The sequence below is a fragment of the Phaenicophaeus curvirostris genome, chromosome 8 (genome assembly GCF_032191515.1).
Source record: "Phaenicophaeus curvirostris isolate KB17595 chromosome 8, BPBGC_Pcur_1.0, whole genome shotgun sequence".
Taxonomy (NCBI): Eukaryota; Metazoa; Chordata; class Aves; order Cuculiformes; family Cuculidae; genus Phaenicophaeus; species Phaenicophaeus curvirostris.
In genome coordinates this window covers 39,679,191-39,699,920 of record NC_091399.1, presented here as the reverse complement: position 1 = coordinate 39,699,920, position 20,730 = coordinate 39,679,191, and the positions used below count along the sequence as shown (strand labels likewise).

Genomic DNA, 20,730 nt, shown 5'->3' with positions numbered 1-20,730 from the left:
AGGCCTTGTTTCATATTAAAGCTTTGTATTACTGAACCAGGTACTCTGACTTTGAATATCCTACCAGAAACAGTGTCCTGGATTTGTGCCCTGGAGTCCCTTTTCGGTTTGGACTAGCTTAGGAAGACAGATTATGTGCCTAAACCTGTCCTTGTCCTGGATACCCAAGAGCTTTCTTACCTGGTTTAGTGAACTAAAGCACATGCTTGGTGTTCCACCAAGACAGCATACGGGGGAGGTTTGTGTGACTTTGGTGAATGATTTGCCACTTTTGGTGAGCTTTGCCCCTTACTGTGCTCCTTACTCATCATGTACGTATATCAAGGTGAGAACAGTGAATAATGGATAAAGTATATTTGCAGCACAGGGTGTAGCTAATTTATTTGTTGTTATTAGTGTTTCCTGGATTCTTGAATATGCTCTTGTCTTTGCACTTATGAGCTAATGTGGGAGGTGGGGATGTTTGATTTGTTTTCCATGTAGCTATAAAGTAGCTGCTAATAATCATCAGCGTGTAACTTGAATTCTGTTTAAATTTATTAATAAGATGTCATATTAAAATGTTGACTTAAGTGAGCGCTATGTAATGAATATAGTCACTGTCTCTTGTTAGCATTTCTACAGCTCATTTAGCCCAAATGAAAAAAAATCTTTTCCGAATCCTAATGCACCGTCTTTCTCATCAGTATCAGCCCAACATCATTTAATCTTGCTAATGTTTTAGAATTGTGTGTCAGAATCATAAGGCAATTGATAGTTCAACCAGCCAGTGGATGGATTGAACTTTACACAGGATGTGGGCTAAAACTTTTTAAAATGATCTGTATTAAAGGTGTTTTGCTACCATTCTTGGTAACAAAGGTTTTGAGTTATTTTTGGGAGCCTTGGAATAGTCTCTGGAGGGCCACTGCATAGAGAAAAATAAAGTAGTGTTATCACCCTCTCATCATGGAAGGTTTGTTGTGCAACCAACAGCCTACCCAAACCACCAACACAAATCTGCAGTACTGATGTAAATTCATCAAAGAGATTAATGATCAGTTCTTTCAGCGTCTCTCTTAGCTCTCTGGTGTCTATAATAACCCTCAACACAGTGATGGCTCCTGGGCATACCATTCAAGAGGATGGACCGTATGCTATTTTTTTAAATTGAGCAAACCTTCTGACCTGTGAATCCTTGCTGAGACCCAGTAAAAACTGAAAAAAAAAAAAAAATACAGAGTGATAGAAAATGGAGCATATCTGCATGGATTTTACTGGATGTCTATGAAATGATTCCGAATGTGAAAATGTATCTTTTCTTTGCCTTTAATTTCATTCAAGGATCATCCCAACTGAAAACTAGCTCCCATCTGTCATGTCATTCTTATGATTTATCAGGTACTAGAACATCTGCTTTCCAGAAACTTTTGGCAGCAGTTGCTTCCAAAGGCATACTGACAACCAGAAAATTAGATAGTGTCTCTTATGCAGAGTTTTGCAGTAGCTGTTTTCATTTGTAAGCTTTAGAGTACCTGGGGCTTAGTTCCATATAGTAAATAAACATTGTTTTACTTTTATTAAGTACAACTCTTATGTTACAGTCAGTTCTTCCATGGGCTCTGATGGGCTCTGATCAAGTTCCATTGAAGGTGATAGAGCTTATCACGTGCAATAAATGCAGCATTTCTTGAATATTTTATAGACTAGAGCTCAGGGATACTCTAATGTGCTCATATACTGCTCTGTAACATAGTTCTTTATAAAAGGAACTACTGAAATCATCTCACAAAAAAAGTTTCTGAGTTTCTGTCCAGTCACTTGGTGAGATCTCCCTTCTTTCCACTGGTCTTCACTCAGCTAAAGAAGGGCCAACTCTGAGGACTCCTTGTTCCTGTGAAGGACTCTGTTCAGAGGATGGGTTTTGCCATGGTAATTTTCCCCAGTGTTTCCCTAGGCATAAGTTACTTGGAGCGGTGCTTCCTGGAGCCTGAGATTCTTGTGGGAACAGTGTCTTTCCAAGGGGCTTTTTCAAGTGGAGCATTTCAATGTGGCTGTTGGCATTGTGCAGCAGAAAGATTAAAGCAGTCAGAAGAGCAGAAGGCTTTATAGACCAGCTGAGAAGGGAAGCATCCAGGGGACTGTCAAATGTTGGTGAAATTCCCCTCTCTGACAGCTCATCCTTCGCAGAAAGGCCAGTAGGAAAAGTTAGGACGAATGGGCTGAGGTCTGTGCCCCGGGTTTCTGCAGCCCAGCTCATCACAGCTCTTCTTCACCAGCCAGCCCACCACAGCTGGCCTGCAGGGACACACAAGAAGCAACACTGCAGCTCCACCAGAGATATGCTGGCCGGGGCAGCAGAGGAATGTGGACTGTCTCACTGCCTTCAGCCACAACCACAGGGAGAATATATCATGCAGGACACTGCTGATGACACCAGTAAACATCCTTTCCTCTCTCCTTTTCCAGTGTAACTGCAGACAAGGACAAGTCTATGGAACTTAAAATGGACTGATTATTTTCTTTCTTATCATTTTGATAAAGAAAAGAATTTAACACCCATTGTGTTGCTATACTTTCTCACAGAGGGCTAAAACCTGAAGTCTTATTTGTGTATATTATCTCTTTGCTGTCACCTGTAGACGTGAGGGCTGCAGGACTTTGTCCTAAAGCTCTTAAAATATGCCTACCTCTTGTGAGCAATTTTGTTAAGGATGATGTGGCAATGGTAATGAGGAGCTTGTTTAACAGTTATTTAATTAAGCTATTTACAGTACCTCTCTGTCAAATACTATTGTGTGAAATGCTTTCATTAAGCCCAGATTTCCCTGGGAAGGCCGTGTTCTAAACTGCAACAGAACATTGACCAGAAATAGTAAGAAGGAGATTTATTTACTATTCCCCTCAGATACCTGATCCTGTCCCTAGCATGGCCTCCACAAACCCTTGTGCCACATAAAGCTCACAGAGTTGGAGACATGTCCGGGAATGGGTTGAGCAACCTGGGGGAACAGCGCGTAGAGCGGTGCCCATGGAGCGATGCCAGTACACCCACAAGAGAAGGAGGAGGGCAGTTGTAAGTGCAACTGTCGGTCAGGAGCTTGTCCACTGCTCTTCATAGCTCTTGCTGTGCTCAAAGTCTTCTTCATGGGAAAAGAGGAAGATTATATGATGTATAAGTAGAGCCAATAATTTATTGTTAGCATTTTTGTATTCTCATGGTCTACTCATTATTAGCTAAATTCTAATTGTTACAGAAGAGAATAAAAATGCAGTTAGAGTTGTTATATGCACACGTTTTAGTTTTGTAGCCTAGTACTGAACTTGCAATTCCCATCAGATTCCCGAGCAAACTGAAGGCAATGCTATGAAATTCAGAGAAAGGGAAATGGAGGGGAGCTGTGACTCATCGCCTACCTGTGAGTCAGTTTAATCACTGCAGATATGCCCCACTTCTGTTATTAACACAGCTGTGCCTTTCCTGTTGTGTTCACAGGGAAGACCAGAATTTTCAGAAGTAGTCACCAAACTAGAAGAATGTCTGTGCAATATTGAGGTAAGACACTGCAGTGTCTGCGTGTGTGCTGTGTGGCTGGGACTACAAGTGAGGAGAGCAGCAGCAGCTGAGGAAAGCAGTGGCTTTGGAGCCTGCAAGCTGCTTGTGCTGCTTTGTCCTATTATTAGCCAATGCATTATGTTTATAAGGCATGTAGTCAATAAGGTTTATATGGGAGGCAAGGACGAGATGTTGCTGGGAGCATCAGGAGCTACTCAGAGGTATACACTGAATGAGGAGCTCGACATGAGGTGTCTATGCACGCTCACAGCCCAGAAGGCCAATCATATCCTGGGCCACATCAAAAGAAGTGTGGCCAGTAGGCCAAGGGAGGTGATTCTGCCCTCTATTCCACTCTTGTGAGACCCCACTTGGAGTACTGTGTCTAGTTCTGGAATCCCCAATATAAGAAGGATATGGAACTGCTGGAACAAGTCCAGAGGAGGGCTTCAAAGATGATCAGAGGGCTGGAGCACCTCTGCTATGAGGACAGGCTGAGAGAACTGGGGTTGTTCAGCCTCGAGTAGAGAAGGCTCCGAAGACACCATATAATAGCCTTCCAGTACCTAAAGGAGACATACAAGAAAGATAGGGAGGGACATTTTACAAGGGCATGTAGTGATAGGCCGAGGGGGAACGGCTTTAATTTGGAGGGGGGAAGACAGACTTTAAGAAGAAATTCTTCACATTGAGAGTGGTGAGGTGCTGGCACAGGTTCCCAGGGAAGCTGTGGCTGTCCCATCCCTGGAGGTGTTCAAGGCCAGGCTGGATGGGGCCTTGGGCAGCCTGATCTAATGGGTGGTGTCCCTGGACATGGCAGTGACGCTGGAACTGGATGATCTTCTCAATCTCTTCCAACTCAAACCATTCTATAATTCTATGTAATAACAGTGCCTTTTTTTAAAAATCTAGTTAATGTCTCCAGCTTCCAGCAACAGCAGCGGTTCTCTGTCTCCCTCTTCATCTTCAGACTGTCTTGTTGCACGAGGAGGTCCTGGCCGTAGCCACGTTGCAGCACTGCGTAGTCGGTTTGAGTTGGAATATGCCTTGAATGCACGAGCTTATGCTGTCTGGTCACAGAGGTATGTACCAGTCATGGTAGGGCTAAGGAGAGCATGATTCGGAAAGGGACAGAAAGAGTCCTCCCCAAGACTGCATAGCTCATGTGCCACCAACAGAAAGCCCCTGCAGCAGGGATTGTGGCCGGCTGGGGGATGTGGCTGCATGGGAAGCTAGCAGTAGAAACACACCCTGGGGCTGATCCACTGCCAGAGCCAGCGAAGAAAAGCACTTCTGCAGTCTTGTCCTCTCCTGTAACTGCTGTAGCACATGGCATTTGGATTATCTGAATGCTGTGTGAGCCATCCGACTGCCAAGAAAACAGCTAAGAATTTTCATTTTTTACTATGAGTAACATAAAAATAGCAGACAGTCAAGTCCTACTGTGTATGAGCTCTATATGCAGTACCACTGTTTTATCATGTGAAACAGCAGACTGATGACTGCCTATCCGAGAGGACAGTCATTCACTGTTTTATTGCTTCAGTCTCTGACTATATAGTGTTTTCACAAAATAGACCTTATTATTTTCCTCTGCCTGAAGAAGTGCTTCTTGTCCTTAATAATGGATGACCTTCAATAATGCAAGTGGTACAGTAAATGTATACATGATCCATACCATTGCAGGTCAATCCTCAAAGGGCTTTCCATTTCCAGAAAGGTGGGCAAGAGGTCAGGGGAGTGGATATGTGGATGGGTGGTGGAGAAGCCCTGCAATGCAGAGGAGTAACAGCAGAAAGAATTAGGGAAAGAGGTGAGTGGTCCAGTGAGAGGGAAGTCAGGAGCATTGTGGAGGTGGGTGGGATAGTGAAAGGTGGGTAGAAACAATATTCCAGAGGCATCAGCTGAGCTGGAGGAAGCTTTGCCTGCTCCTTCAGGATATGCCTGATCCACATTAAACTATCTCCAGCCTGCCAGGCAGCTCTCCTGCCTCCTCCCACACGTCATACTGTCTGTCCAGGCATCGACAAGCAGCATCTCTATAGGGAACATGAATCCATCCATCCTTCTTAAAGATGTGTCTTAAAGAAGCTGGGAAATTCAGTGGCACAGACCTATCCTGTGCCTCCCAGCTCTTGCATCGGTGGTAGAGTAATAATTGTGTCCCAAGAGAGCCTGAAACAACCAGTCTGTGTCCTGCTGTTGTCAGCTGGTATCAATGTTTCATGTTCTGCTGCATGGACAATTCACTGAACTGCCCTTTCCACTTCATGACTTCACTTTACAGGTTGAAAAGCTAGATTGATCAGTTTTTCCAGCGAAAAAAACTTGAAGAGTAAGTGAAGCTGATAGTATGTGACTTTGCAGTAGTGTAATTCAGTAAACCTAGTCCTATATCCTCCCAAACCTGCACAGACAGACAACGAAAAGACTGCCTTAGTCTCTCCTCAATAAAAGCCAGAAGCCATGAATACACGCATTAAGTTTAGATAGTCTAGTGGTAACAGACCTTTGGGGGAGTTATATATATCCACAGCATCTAATTAAGTTGATATAAAGTTCTATTTAGTACTGTGCCTTCTACTTGGACCATGAAAAGTGTCAAAGCCTGAGAACTGTGGCAAGTGGTATTTTCAATTAAAAGCCTTCTCATGCACACTCCACGAAGGTAGGCCAAAGGAAAGAACCTCTTTTTAAAGCACAGCACTGAGCTGTTATTCTCATGAAGTACTTAAATCCAGAAGGTCCTTTTCAGTCCTCCACTCAAGTATCAGATACGGTCTGATAGATCTGAGCTCTCCTTCGTATCAAAACTGTCCTGAAGCACCTCTATGGGCTGCACGGCTTCCCTGTGCTGTTGGCAGCATCACTGTAACCATTGCCTTGTCCTTTTAACAGCTCATTGGAAATAAATGGACTAAGGACTAAAGAAGAACAATTTGGGCTTCTTGGGTTTGTGTGTGCTTGGTTTCGGTCCATCAGTAATCTGAGAAGGGCTGGCAGAGGGCAGTCCTGTACGTGATAGCTCCTTAGGATCAGGAATAAACAATGTGTTGGCAGGACAATGGTTTTGGTCAATGATGGGAAGAAAATTCAGTACTATTCTTTCCCAGTGAAACTAATTTGTGGGAATCTGTTAGCATTGATGCACCAAATAAATTACAATGATCCTAGATTGATGCCTAGAGTCGCTTCTAAAATAGTAACGTGCAGATAATTGTGAAGCCCCAAACAGTGTGTTTGAGGGAAGCTACTTTGAGAATGGATGAAATGTAAGCATGCGATTCATGTTCTCGCTTCACAACTTTTTCTTGGCTTTTGTTTACTGCAAATGCCAATGGCTGGGCATCAGGTTGATACATTTCATGTTGCTGCCTTTTCCTTCCAATTCTGTGGAAAAAGGTCTCATGGTCTGGAGATGTGACCTTTATCAGTCTTATCTAAACTGACACCTCCGATTTCATTTGCAGCACTGGCCAACACCCTTCTCAGGGTCCGTCTTTGGATGATATGAGAAGAAACTTCCAGTACCCACCAATTGACAAAAATGGTGAGTAAATGCAGACTCTCAATCTAACCTTCATGCCAATCTTTGCTTGTACCAGACTCAGCTGATGCATCCTAGAAGGACCTGGTGGCTGGCATGAAGCCACTTTCAGTATGTGCTTGTCAGGGTGTTACAGGCTTTATCTGAAGGCGTGAAGCAGAAGCAGACCCCAGCTCATTCACCTTCCAGGCCACAATACTACAGTGGGACTACACCTGCTGAGCATGTGATTTTTGGAAAGCCTCCCGCTGCTGTCCCACGGTGCTGCTCCTGCTGCCAGTACCAGCTGATCTCTTTGCCCGAATGTCCTCAGCTGCTCCAGGGCCATGTCACCTCCGCATTTCAGCCCTGACATGTGACCAGGGCTAGTCACAGAGGCTGCTGTGTTTGCTGAACAAACAACAGCACAGCACACATCATCACCTTTGCCTGGTGGCAGCACCACAGACTGTGCTAACACCATTTGCCCAGAGCCACGCAGATATCCTAGATCTCCTTCCCCCCACCCAGTACAAGTGTGAAAATCCAAGAGATGTTTTCTGAAACCATTGCTAGAGGGATCACTATCCCAGAGCACAGCAGTACACCTGGACACAGCAGATGCAAACCCAAATTCACCACCCCTGGAGGTGACGTGTTGATGTGGCTCTTAGGGACATGGTTTAGTGGTGGAGATGCCAGTGTTAGGTTTACAGTTGGACTTAATGATCTTAAAGGCCTTTTCCAACCTAAATGATTCTGTGATTCCATAATTCTGACACACTCTAACAAAAGCACCAGCGAGCAGGCAGGAATCAAGGCTTTGGCACTGCTTGTGCCAGTCATTTCTGCTCTGAATGCTAGGTAGAGGGGTTTTCATAAATGTTTATATCAGACTTGGAGATGTGATGACAAAAGGAGGCAAACAAAACTGGCAGGAGCCATGAGGCTGACATGACAGAGCACCGTATCAACATCTTCTGTACCAAGGAGTGAGACTGGGTTCTGACAGACAACATGGACTCCTAAGTAGAGGCATACACCACAGTCACTGCTGGTCAATGCCCAACAGGAAGGTCTCTCTGCTGAGAGCAGAGGTGTTCCATGCTACGTTAAGTTTGTTTCTGTGAGGCACACTTGCTAAGTATGCACGAGGAAAACATCGGGTTTTCTTCTGTATGCTTTATGCTCACAGACATTTTTATGCATGTTCAAATGGCAACTGTGTTGAATGGATCCATTGACTCTACGGTGTTGCTGTCCCCTGCCCTGGGGCTTTCTGACCCCACTCCTGGCACCTGCTCTCTTTTCTGACACTTTCCTACCTGTTTTCTCACCAGGAAAACACAGTATTCTGTTCTGCCTGAGGCATATCTCAGAAGCTCGTGATCTTTGCCACTTTTCACAGCCCTCAGCATGACTCTTACACTCCCTCCCCTCCTCTAAACTGAGCACATTGGGTGAGGAAAAAAAGAAAACCCGGTCATGCAAATATTTACCGAGTACAACACTAACATCAGCGTTGCTGTCATAACAAGTAGTGAGGCAACAACATTCAAAGCTGAAAAAAGAACAAAAATTTTGTTATTATTTGCTGTATGTGGATTCCCTTGGGACACAACTTTTATCAGGTACCCGGAAACTAGAAATCTTGAGGAGGAAGAAAACAAGAACAAATCAGAAATATTTAGTGAACTCATAAAGTAGGACCATCCAGGCAAAACTGGAGAGGGTTCCTCAGGTCTGTATTTAAAAGGGACACAAGGGAATGAAGTGGAGAAAAGACTCTCCATGGCTGCATTTAAGAAGTGATTTCAGACTCCACTCATGGAACCTCGAGATGTATTTTCAAATGTACCTGTTCTTTGAATCATAGTTTCCATAGAAGGGAACCAAAGCATGTCCACGGGAAGGAAGGTGGCCCCAGCCAGATTTCCACGTTCCAGGTCAGGATAGCAGACCTGTGGTGCAGCATAGCTTGATCACAGCCAAGAGGTGGTCAAGCTGAGCCTTGTGCTAACTCAGCTAACAATGGAAAAATGCAGACTGGTACAGAGGAAAGTGGAGATCCTGCCTGCTAAACACAGCAGGAATGAAAAGCCACTCCTTGCCACATACTCCATTTAAGCAGGCTTATGCATCTCAAAGTTGGGTCCTACAGTGTCTCTAGGATATGTATTAATAACTCAAGAAGCAGCTGAATCACCATACCTTGTTGCCAAGACCAGCCTCAGCTGCTTTGGAGGCCCACGACAGTACTCTGCCGCCCAGCCATCACTTGCTCTGACTACATCCCAGTCTTCGAGATCTTGTTAGAGTGATCAAGCCAGTGCCATGCAGAGCAGCACACCAGAAGACAAAACTCTGAGCCCCTTTTTATGAGAGTGCCTGATCTAATGACTGCAAATATTTGCACCCGTTATTTATGCCACATAAACTGATTTCACAGCTGTCTTTCCCCATTCATGTCCATTTTTATCTTTTTTCCTCTATTTGCTTTTTGCGCAATGTTTTCCATTATCCTCGTTTGCACTTGCAGTCCATAAACAGTAGAGAATACATTCACTTTATTTCTTTCTCAGTAAAAGACCCCTAAGCACTCTGCTTCTGTTTCTGCAAGAGCCTTCGTGATAGTAAACAATTTTCTTCATTAAGTGTATCTGAAAATAGAAATTCCACAAGTAAACACAGCCATGACTTCAGAGAAAGCAAAGCATCTGCTCTTCATGGGAAGCATCACAAATCGTGAGTTAAAACAGTGCCAGGCAAGCAGTGAAATCACATAGGGCAGATGCACGCTGCCCAAAGAAAACTGTTTATCCTCTAAAATCTAAGACTGATGTAAACACAGAGTTTAATTTTTACTTTACTTTCCGCCTTGCTCACTGCACCTCTCAGATGCTGGCAGATGAGCTCATCATGCTGCTGCAACAGTTACCAGAGTTTCCTGGCTGCAGAGAAGGCCCTGGCAAGGCTTGTGGCACAGAGGCTGTCCTGCAGGCAGGGAAGTGTCTGTACTCACTGAGTAGTTGTGCAACAGGGCAATCCCAGGCTGTGGCGTAACACAGCATCATCCCTCTTGGCACCGGGAAAGGGCACCTGTCTTCCTTGGCAGGGAAGACAGGAACCCTGGGATCGAAGCCAAGCATCCCCACGCTCTTGATTCTGACTGATAGGAAACTCTCAGGCACTGCAAGGGGGGAAAAATCCACACAGGATGTGGTCAAGGGGGCTGGACACATGAAAGCATGTATTAAAGAGAAGGTTCCCCACCGTGTGGCAGCAGGAAGGCAAATGGAAGTGGCAGGGGAGCAATGGATGGTCTCCCACCCAGTGTGACCCATGTACCATGGCACAGTGCAAAGTATTGTCATCATAGCTCAAACGTATGTCCTGCTCTTGTGATGGCACAGACTGTCGTTCCTCATGTACACAGTGCTGCCCCATAGCTTTGGCTTCAGCGATGACACATGCTGCCTTCACCTCCCAATATTCAGGGCACATCCAGCATGGGCAAGAACATTGAGGCACGGGACATCTAGTACATACGTGAGATTTCTGCCACACTTCAAAGCATAGTGTGTCATGATTAGGAGATAAACCAAGGTTGCTTGATCACAGTTTAGGGATGCCATGGCCAGTTCTGCTGTAATTACCAGAGTCTTAATTTTGTGTGGCTATGTGTCTTTTCTGTTTGGCAGCAGGAATTTGGCATGCAGGAGCCTTACCAATGTTTTCTAACCCTTCTCCAGCCCCACCTTGTGACCCAGAAAGTTTTTCTGTTCTAGCTTCTCTGTTCTCTTGTTTCCCAAGCATCTGAATATCTCTGTACAATGTCCAGTTATCAAGATATTTGAGTTGGCGCTTGTGGATTTTTAATGCTTGTACAGTAAAATGTGAAACATGAGATTGATGACACTGTGTAAAGGGAAAAATGGTTTCTTTGACATTGTTGGAGCAGCTCATTCCAAATACAGCGCTGGCAAGAGCAGCTGCTTTCTGTTTTGTAGCGTTAAGATTCAAAATATTTTAAGGACACTTATCAGACTATTTATTTCGAGCTCTTTGAAGCTCTAGCTGAAAGGGTATAAAGGTATTTCTTTTAATGGCAAACTTCCACTGTGTTATTGAAACATTGAGCTTCATGTTTTTATTTCAGCCACCAAAGTTGCTTTGCACTTGTCCTTATGAGTTCACTGCATGAAGGACAGGGTCTATTTGCTTGCAATTGAAATTTTCTCTCAGCAGGTGATGGAAATCTGCAGACAGTAACAAGGTATCAGCATGATCTGTGCCTATTTATCTCAAAATTATGTGCCCATTATTTCATTGACATTCTCAGTGCAGGAAAGTGTGAGGAGGAATCACTGTTACGTGGAGCCACACATAAACTTCTCTCTGCATCTTGCAGGCTACGTGTCAGATCCCATGAGTACCATGAGATTCCATTCCTGCAGCAGCAGTGGCAGCTTTGAAGAAAGCAGCTGAAAGCCTCAGCCCTCCACCTGCGGAGAGACTTGCCACCAACCAGAAGTAACAGTTCTCTTCAATAATCCTGGCTCCTGGGCACCCTGTGTAACACCAAGTGTTCCTAAACTGAACAGCTTTATTCATTCACGGCAAATATATATCTGTTATATCTTCTGCTCTAGCACCTTTCTCTGCTTTCCTGCTTGAGGGTGTGGGGTTTTTTGGCGGTGCGCATATGTTCTTTAACAAAGCGGACGTCCACAAGGAATGCTGCACTTACATCTGGAGCATTAATAATATGATGAGATGAAATTAAAATGCATCTATTATAGTTTCAGAGCTCTGAGGCAAGGTGCTGCTACCTTGGACAGCACGAAGGCGTGGGGCTATCGGCACCTCCTGACTGGTGGGTGCCAGACAGCTGCCAGCCCAGATACATCAAGAAGAGGAGCAACCTGTTGCTCCCCACCACTATCCAGGCTGCTGTGGAGGCAAAGCTGTTCCTGCTCCCAGCTTCTGAATAGCTCGACTTTCTTTTGTGAGTTCCCTGAAGTCCCAGTTGTGTCCCATGTCTCATTTTCTGCACCACGGGCTCAGGCAGCTCCCCAGCACAGCAGCCCATGGCTACAGCTCTTCAGAGCCCTGATCTGTGGAAGCTTTCCTGCTTGCTGAAAATAAAGAGATGTTTGGATGGCTGTTTTAACTGTATTCTTCCAGACATTTGTGTTTTCTTATCCACTTTCTTGTTTTGGTTTGAGTGATTGTTTTCCCTGAAGAGTGTAAGCTTTCATTCAGTCATTTCCTCACAAAAAAAAAGCGCAGCACAGTTACTGCAAACCAAACTTTTAACCAGAAGGAAAATATGCAAAACTAAATCCTGGTCCATAAATGTTCAATGCAGACAGGTAGAATTGCATCACAGATGTGACAGTCTTAACGTAGTGCAAAGCTGCGGTTTTGACTCAAAGCAAACCTGCAGCAGGAGGCCATTAGGCACAAGCTGAGCTCCAAGGGCTGTGAGAAAATGACCAGGCTTTGCAGCAGCAAAGCTGATCTCTAGAAAGTAAAAAGAATATAAAAAGGGCTGGGGGGAACTCAAACTCTCCTCTTTGAAGCAATTACAGTTAATTGTACTGCTATTTTCTGTAATCTTTTCTCAAATTAGAAAAAAAACTAACTGCAAGCAATCCTGCTGTAATATTATTCCCTACCTGGATTCAAAGACACAACTGTCGTATTGGCCAGGTGCAAACCAGTGCTGCCACGTGTTACTCTGCGGATACTTTTCAGGATGTTGGTCTCTTAGAACTATGATCCCTGAACCGAGGTCTTTGATGAGGCATCCTGCAGTGTGACACAGATGAACTAGAAAAGTGTAGACTTTCCCAACTAACATCTCCCATGCCCACCATAACTTTCACAATCCTGAAGCGATGAAAATGGGGAAGATTTCACTTAGCAAGGGTCAGAGATGGTTTTTTATTTGTTTTGTTTCACTTGCTGAAAAATGCTGTGGGAGGAAAGGGAAATAACTACATCTCACTGTAAGTGAATTGTTGCTGTCAGCCCCTGGTAGCACCCAGCAGTTACCTTCTCCTGTGTTTGGTCCTTGTTTCAGTTGTGGTCTCAACTGCATGAGCAGTCACTGGGCTAATGCAAACAATACAATAAATACACAGACGGCCCTGGGATGCAGCTCACTAGGGGACATGTTGGACCCTTTGTCAAATTCCCCAGCCTCCATAAGAAGTGCAGCTGGGAAAAACATCCCATTGGTGCAAGTGGCCCTCAGCGAGCCTCCCATCCAGCTCCCGACCGCAGGAGCCAACGAGCCTCAGCACCTGACCCTGACAGCACCAGCACTGCCTGCTCCGGCACCAGTCCCTGTGCCCTCATGGGCTGTGGGTTGAGGCAGAGCCACTTCTTCCAGCCTACAGAAACATATTTGTACCTTGAGCTTCGCATGAGGGGCCCAGCCCTCTCTTTCCAGCTCACACTTGTGCTTCCTTTTAGCACGGACAGAAAGCTCTGACTCTCCCATCCTTACAAAATGTCTCCATAAACTCAAAATCACACCCATGGCAGCCTCTTCACTCTGCAGTTGAGCCAGGTTTTCATGACCTGATAGCCCTCTCAGTTTAACACCTAATCATTGTGAAACTGAGGAATTCAGTGCAGCAAAATGAAGAAAACATTAGTGCAGCCTCTGAAATGGTGATTTGTAAATGGTGAGATGGAATGTCAACTGCAATGTGTTAAAACAAGATTAACAACTAAGATAACAATATATAGTTCTCTGAAATCCCTTTTGGCCAGAAACACTCTGAGGACAAATCCTGATGCTTCTCCAGCGCTGAATAAAGAATAACTGCCTTAATAGTTAAATTAATTATTGACTGTAAATTTTTTTGTTTCACCTCCTGACTGCAGTGCAGTGTTTCAGAGGATCAAATACTGCTCACCACTGGAAGGGTACTTCTCCTGATGCTTTCACAGCTTTCAGAGACAGTAAGTCTTTGGTCTGAGCAGGCCTCTGGACAAACCTGTAGAGCTCTCCACCCCATCTTTGCAAAGCTTTAGCAATAAGTCAGTGTCACAACGTGGGCAATGCTCTCTTAAGAGCTTTAATGAAAAGGAGCAAGAGGAAGCTTCAGTCTTTCCCATAGATCAAAGGAGATCATCTATCATCATGACAACTTTTCAGAACAATGATTAGCATTGTTATGTTGCAAATGCCTCACCTAGCAGGAGTATGGCTATAGAATTTGTGGTCCTTAAGTCTTGAAAGAGCATTAGCCAATGAGAGAGGAAACAGCTGTGCACAAGGACCCCACCCTGCAGCATCAGAGCTGAGAATAGGCACATCTGCATGACTCAATGCGAACAGCCAGAATTTGTTCTGCTTAAAAACATCCTCCTTGATCATTTCCCATTTTTAGTTCCTGAAAGCAGAAAAAGAGGGTAAAACACACTGAAATCAGCATTCTTCCTCCCTCAGATAAATCACGGTGGGGAGAAAGAGATGTCCCCTGAGCCAATTCCAGTTCATTGCTAACAAACAATTCCAAGCTTGCTGCTAACACCCTCCCAGTCAAACACAACATTACCAACACAGGCTGAACTCTGTCCTCGTTGCCCTGAAGTCCTCAGCACAGGAAAGACATGGACCTTTTGGAGTGGGTCCACGAGAGGCCACAAAAATGAGGGCTGAAGCACCTTTCCCTATGAGGTCAGGCTGAGGAGTTGGCGTTGTTCAGCCGGGAGAAAAGAAGGCTCCGGGGAGACCCTACTGTGTGTTGCCTTTCAGTACTTAAAGGAGGCTTAAAAGAAATATGGGGAGAAACTTTTTAGCAGAACATCTTGTGACAGGACAAGGGGTAATGTCTTTAAACTAAAAAAGGGAAGATTCATACGAGGTATAAAGAAGAATTTTTTTTTACTGTAGGGGTGGTGGGGCACTGGAACAGGTTGCCCAGAGAGACGGTGAATGCCCCATCCCTGGTAACGTTCTGGGTCGACTTGCACGGAGCTCTGAGCAATCTGATCTGGTTGAAGATGTCTCTGTTCACTGCAGGGGACTGGTCGGGGTGGGCTTTAAGGATCCCTTCCAGCCCAAACCGTTCTGTGATCCTATGATTGCAAACCGTGACAAAACAACATCCAGATTCCTCTGCAACTAGGGAAAATCTGTTGTATTCTTTCTAGAAGTAAAAGCAACATCGGAACAACTGGCAAGTTTTGAGGAAACCTATGCAGAGCAGACGGGAGAAGGTGCGTTTAGGGTGCTGATGAAAATTCCCTATGTGACTCTCTAATTGACCAGATGTTTCACACATAGAGCTCCCAAAGCACAGGTAGGCACCAAGCTGAAGAATGCTGAGGCAGACAGAGATTCGATCTCATTCCTCAGAGTTTGTACTGCCCAGTGTATGAGACATCAACAGGACAGAAAGTATTAATGATCTTATCTGAAAAAATTAGTACCAACATTAAATTTCTGTTTCAACATGAATTTGTTGTTACAAATACCTCTGCATTAAGTCTCTTTCCCTTGCTTAAAACAATCATACAGTGACATGCAGCCACTGTACCTGAAAACCAGAAACTAAACTGGATTAGTGAGCAGAAAATAGAGCAAGGAAAGCAAACTGCATTTGCAGTAATGCCTCTGTGTACTCACTGTTACCAGAGCTGCACGGTATGATCTCTCAGCCCTTCCTTGGAAATGCCAGAAGTGGACACATGGAAGCAACAACAACAAACAATCAAAAAGTTTTTGAAGGCAAAAATGCTGTAGTTTAGAGGGCTCTTTACAAGGCCAACTGCTATTTTTCAACAGGTGAAAAGCATCTCTTTAACCTGTGGACTGTCACAAGGAATTACTTCAGCTGTGTAAATCAGTAAAGATACATTTGAGGCACAACCATCAGTACTCAGTGACAAGCTACTGAGAATACCTGGCAGTTTAGGGAGTTAAAAGAGGCCTTTCTGATCAGCCAAAAATGAGTTTTGCCAGTGGCAAGACTGTTGCATAGTTTGCTTTTCTCACATATGCTTTGTTCAATAAATAGTATTTTTTCGGGAGAGGGGTTGGGGAAGGGCACACCTTGATTTTTCCCTAAGTGCCGCCTACATTTTATCACTTTGAAGTTAATTTTTAACTAGCCATGGGAAGAAGAGCAGAAATTACCATGGGTAGCCTTTCAAAACTGTAAAATTAATAAAATTATCCATTAGTGTTTGGTAGGAACGGTTGGACTCGGTGATCCGGTGGGTCTCTTCCAACCTGGTTATTCTGTGATTTCAATAGGTTTGCTTCTTACCAATTTCCCCATTTTCAGATCACAAATATACTTGTGTTTTGAAAGGGAAGGAACAGTACATCTTTCATAGCCACACCTAGAGTTCCCTGAAGATGAAATGGCCAAGTTCAGCTCAATTCCGTAAGTGTCTCAAGTCCTCCGTCCACCTTAGGAATCAGTTGCCTTAAAGGACTCAGAGACATGAAGAGTAATGCAATGTCCCAGGTATAAAGCTGGCTTGTGCCATCCCACAGGTGTGCCAGGGAGCTGTGTGTGGCACTGCCAGCATGCAGAACAAGGGAGGGAAAGTGGGGTGTATGAGCAGGGGAAACCAACCCGTACTCTGTGGGGAGAGCTGTTGGGATGGGCAAAGGGGCATTTCCTTATCACAGGCCAAAGTTCACGGGTTTCTTTCCTGTAAATACAGCTGTCAGAGAAAAAGTGCGAGAGAAAAGAGATGATTCCACTAATATGATAGGAGACCAGAAACTGTGGAGTGGCTTTGGGAAATGTGATTTTTTTTTAATCAGTATATAAACCCAGAGTATTTGAAGTGAGGGATTTTCAGAGCAATAAGAGAACTTGTACGAGTTGGCATGTCCCTAACCAAAGGATCCAGTTCCCTAACTGTTACAGTCATATGCACAAGAGCCATTTATAAATATTTTAAGTGTTTTAAATAATTAATTATTAGTTTTCCAATAACTTACAACCACTACTGCATAGTTCATCTGGGACGTTCCTGATGTCCCAGGTCTTGTGGGAGCCCAAGAGTATCTTGGAAGTTCAGCTACCTCTTGATACCAACTGTTGCCTTATTTTCTAGAAGGCTGAAGTGGATCTAGTCTGCTCTCCTACTGCTGCTGCAAACTCATACTGCCACTTAATCATCTTCAGCATGTTCCAAAATCTGGATCTCTTTAAAGGAAGCTTCTATCCATACAAAAAGAGCAGTAAGTACTGGAAGTGTAGGTTGGCAGCTGGTGAGAGGCTGCACCAAGAGGAGAAATCTGCTTCAGAGACACCTTCCATCTTGAGGACTACCTGCCCCGGAGTGGCCCCAGTGCCACTGCTGCCTGCCCTGTCATCACTAAACGTATGCTTTAGAACCACCCCTGGAAAGGGAGAGCTTAGCAGGGCCATAGCACAGAGGGGACGAGTCCCTCAGCCAGAATAGGGCTGCTCTGGCTCCTGTGTGGCTGCAGCTCCCATAAGAGTTCTCCCATAAGAGCTCTCAATTTGCAGACTGAGTATTATTAATGAGTATTTTGCAATGGTTGGCAGATCACGCTGGCACTTGCCTACAACAAATGAATCAAACCTCTTCTCTTTCGCATTTTCACTACTCAGTAAAGCAGTTAGGTGTCAAATAAGCACTGTGTGGATCATGACCTATCCGAGTACAGCCTTAGTTTTAACCCTGACCCTTCCAGGGTATCACTGCCATGGCAAAAGCCTGCACTCCTCCCTCTGCCTTTGTTCGTCTGTAATGCTGGAAGTGCAACCCATGTGGATGAATAAGCATTTGTAAATGGCTTGAGTACAGCCATGCTCATGGGCTGCAGGCATTTCCTTTCCATGGGGATCTGCAAGGCACAGTTTTAGTGGCACAAATATTTGGCCCAACATTAGTCATGGAGTTAGAAAGCAGAGATAAATATTGCAGACCAGGCCCTACTTGACTGGCAAGTATGATCTTTAGAGTGAAAGAACTGGCAAAATATCAAGGAACTACACAAATTGGTACAGAGGTTTTTATGCACCCAAGTAAATGGGCAGGTGTGCATATGTACAAAAACAAGGTCATTAGCATTAATTTAAATTCTGGCTACTTTGCATACCAGATCTATTCAACTGTAGAGTACGCAAACACAGTTTATCTATTTACTGCTCTTATTTTATATTCAACAAAACTGAAAATGTCTTGGTCCAATGAATAAGCCACCTCTGATTTTATGGACATACCCTGGTTAAAAGGAAATTGTTGAATGGTCAAACCATTGTTGAATGGTGAAAAGTCAAAAACATGCTTTGTAAGCAAACTGCTCACACCTTGCACAGAATACACATTTCAACCACACTGCTCAGCATCACTTGATGCAATGCTTTCATTTAAACTGCTGAGGACTGTATAACTATTATTAGTGGGTTTTGCCTCCTTTTCTCGTTCAAAGCTGTTCCTGGTATCCACGTTGACCAAACAAATGCAACCATCTTCAGTACAGGAGGGAACATGAATTACTTGGTCCCATTTAAATTTCCTATCTGATGTATATCAATCTTACATTAACTTACATTAAGTGACTTACATTAAGTGACTTACTTTAACAATCCATTCAAAACCCTGCTCATTTCAATTCTAGATCGCAATCTGAGAACAGAGTCACAATCCCCTTGTGTAGGAGCTGAGCATCCTGCACCCCACCGAGCGATGCCTGCCGAGCTGCTGCACGTACAGCACTGTACACCATGGCCTGGCAGCCTCTCAGGAAGCTCTCTGAGGTGCAGCAGAGCTGGAAGGGAGATGTTTGCAGCAGAGATCCTCAGTCAGCACTGATCCACCACCAGCGCTGGGCTGAAACAGCTGCAGTTATAACACAGCTTCCACAGGCCCAAGGGTTACTACTGACTGACACCACCAAAAACAAAAAGCCAGGCTTTATTCATTTCAAAAGACACATTAGAATTGTTCTGATTTAATAATTTCCAACAACATTTCAAAGTCCCAAGAATGCCACACAGTATGGCCAGTGAGAAACCAGGATCCCCATGGAGCAAGAAGCCACCTACACAGACCCACCTGGCACACACAGTACCTGAGCACATGGCAGGGCTCACTTGCCTGTGACATGCAGTGGAGACAGCCCCTCATGTTGAAAAACTCAGTGTGAGGATACTATTCCTTGTGATCCTGCCATTCCACATCTCTGCTGAGCACCCCCAGATGCTCTCATCAGAATCAAAGCATTAATGTGCGCCAGTGTCCCATGCACAACTGAAGATACAGTGAAGATTCTGCAGTTCAGAAAGGGAAGGGGCACACAGGCAAATGCAGTCAGAACACTGACACAGGTGAAAACATGGGCAGCTCTGCACAGACACACTTCTTGTCCTGTAGAAATATACAGAACAGCTGCCCTCAGCCCTCCCTCCTGCCAGTAGTGCCTAGGGGAGGAGAGGTTTAGTCAGAACAGTATTTATCTGTGTTTTGTGAAAAACAAGCACAGCAGCTGTGGAACAATCCTTGCATTTATTGCCTTCCTAAATACAAAGGCGTGCTGTTTCCTGGCTGGTGTGTACAGGTTTATTTCAGTTGTCTGCTGAACACTGAGAAGCTGCTTGAGGAAAACATGACAGGTAGTTGTGGTACCCATGGAGTAAATAAAGGAGGAGTGAACATCCCAACCAGCAGTGGTGTAAATGTTTCAGGAAACAGCACCGAAGAAGCTGCAGGAAAAGCTTAGAGGAGAGTTTCTTCCCCATCCTGAGGCTGAACGGAAGGCACAACAACTGCATCTGGGTTTGCAACGTCCTAGGAAACAATAACAAAAACATTAGCTTTACAGAAAATGTGCTAAACTTTGAGCTACTGAGATACCGCTGTAACAGAAGCAGATGCCAGAGTGACCAGAGAAGTGAAGTGCTGCCACTGACCTGGAGCGTCCCAGCCAGCAATGCTATGGAGGCTCAGCCACTGCCACCAGTGCAGGCAGAGGAGTGGTATGCGGGGTGATCAGAGCTGCACCACATGGCCAAGGGTAACACAACTGAGGGGCCAGAAGCCTTAGGACCAGGGCAAAGGCATTTGCAATGAAGGTTCAGAAACAGGAAAGAATGCAGAAGCTAACACCAAGAAGGATTTACCACCCTTCATCCCACTTCCAGCAGCAGATGCTTAAGGTAAGTGTAAGAAACAGGATGAAGTGATGCATCCTCTGCTTATGGCAGGGACCAGTCTGGGGACTCAAACAGGCACAGGGTACAGTGGCCAACACATGCAGGACTCACCTCACAGGGATCACGGCTTCCTTCACGCACATCAGTGGCTCCTGGAGCATCAGGTCTCTCTCCAACAGGACTGCACCCTGACTTCAGTGCTCTGTGTACTCTCCAAGACATCCATTCACACACACAGAATCACACACAGAATAACCAGGTTGGAAGAGACCCACCGGATCACCGAGTCCAACCGTTCCTACCAAACACTAAACCATATCCCTCAGCACCTCATCCACCCGTGCCTTAAACACCTCCAGGGAAGGTGACTCAACCACCTCCCTGGGCAGCCTATTCCAGTGCCCAATGACCCTTTCTGTAAAGAATTTTTTCCTAACGTCTAGCCTAAACCTCCCCTGGCGGAGCTTGAGGCCATTCCCTCTTGTCCTGTCCCCTGTCAC

The 20,730-nt window shown here is 44.9% G+C and overlaps 1 pseudogene; it reads left to right on the top strand.

Moving 5' to 3' along the window:
* Positions 1 to 11,680, top strand: part of LOC138723114 (serine/threonine-protein kinase TNNI3K-like) — a 76,910-nt pseudogene extending 65,230 nt beyond the window's left edge.
* The last annotated feature ends 9,050 nt before the right edge of the window (positions 11,681 to 20,730 follow it).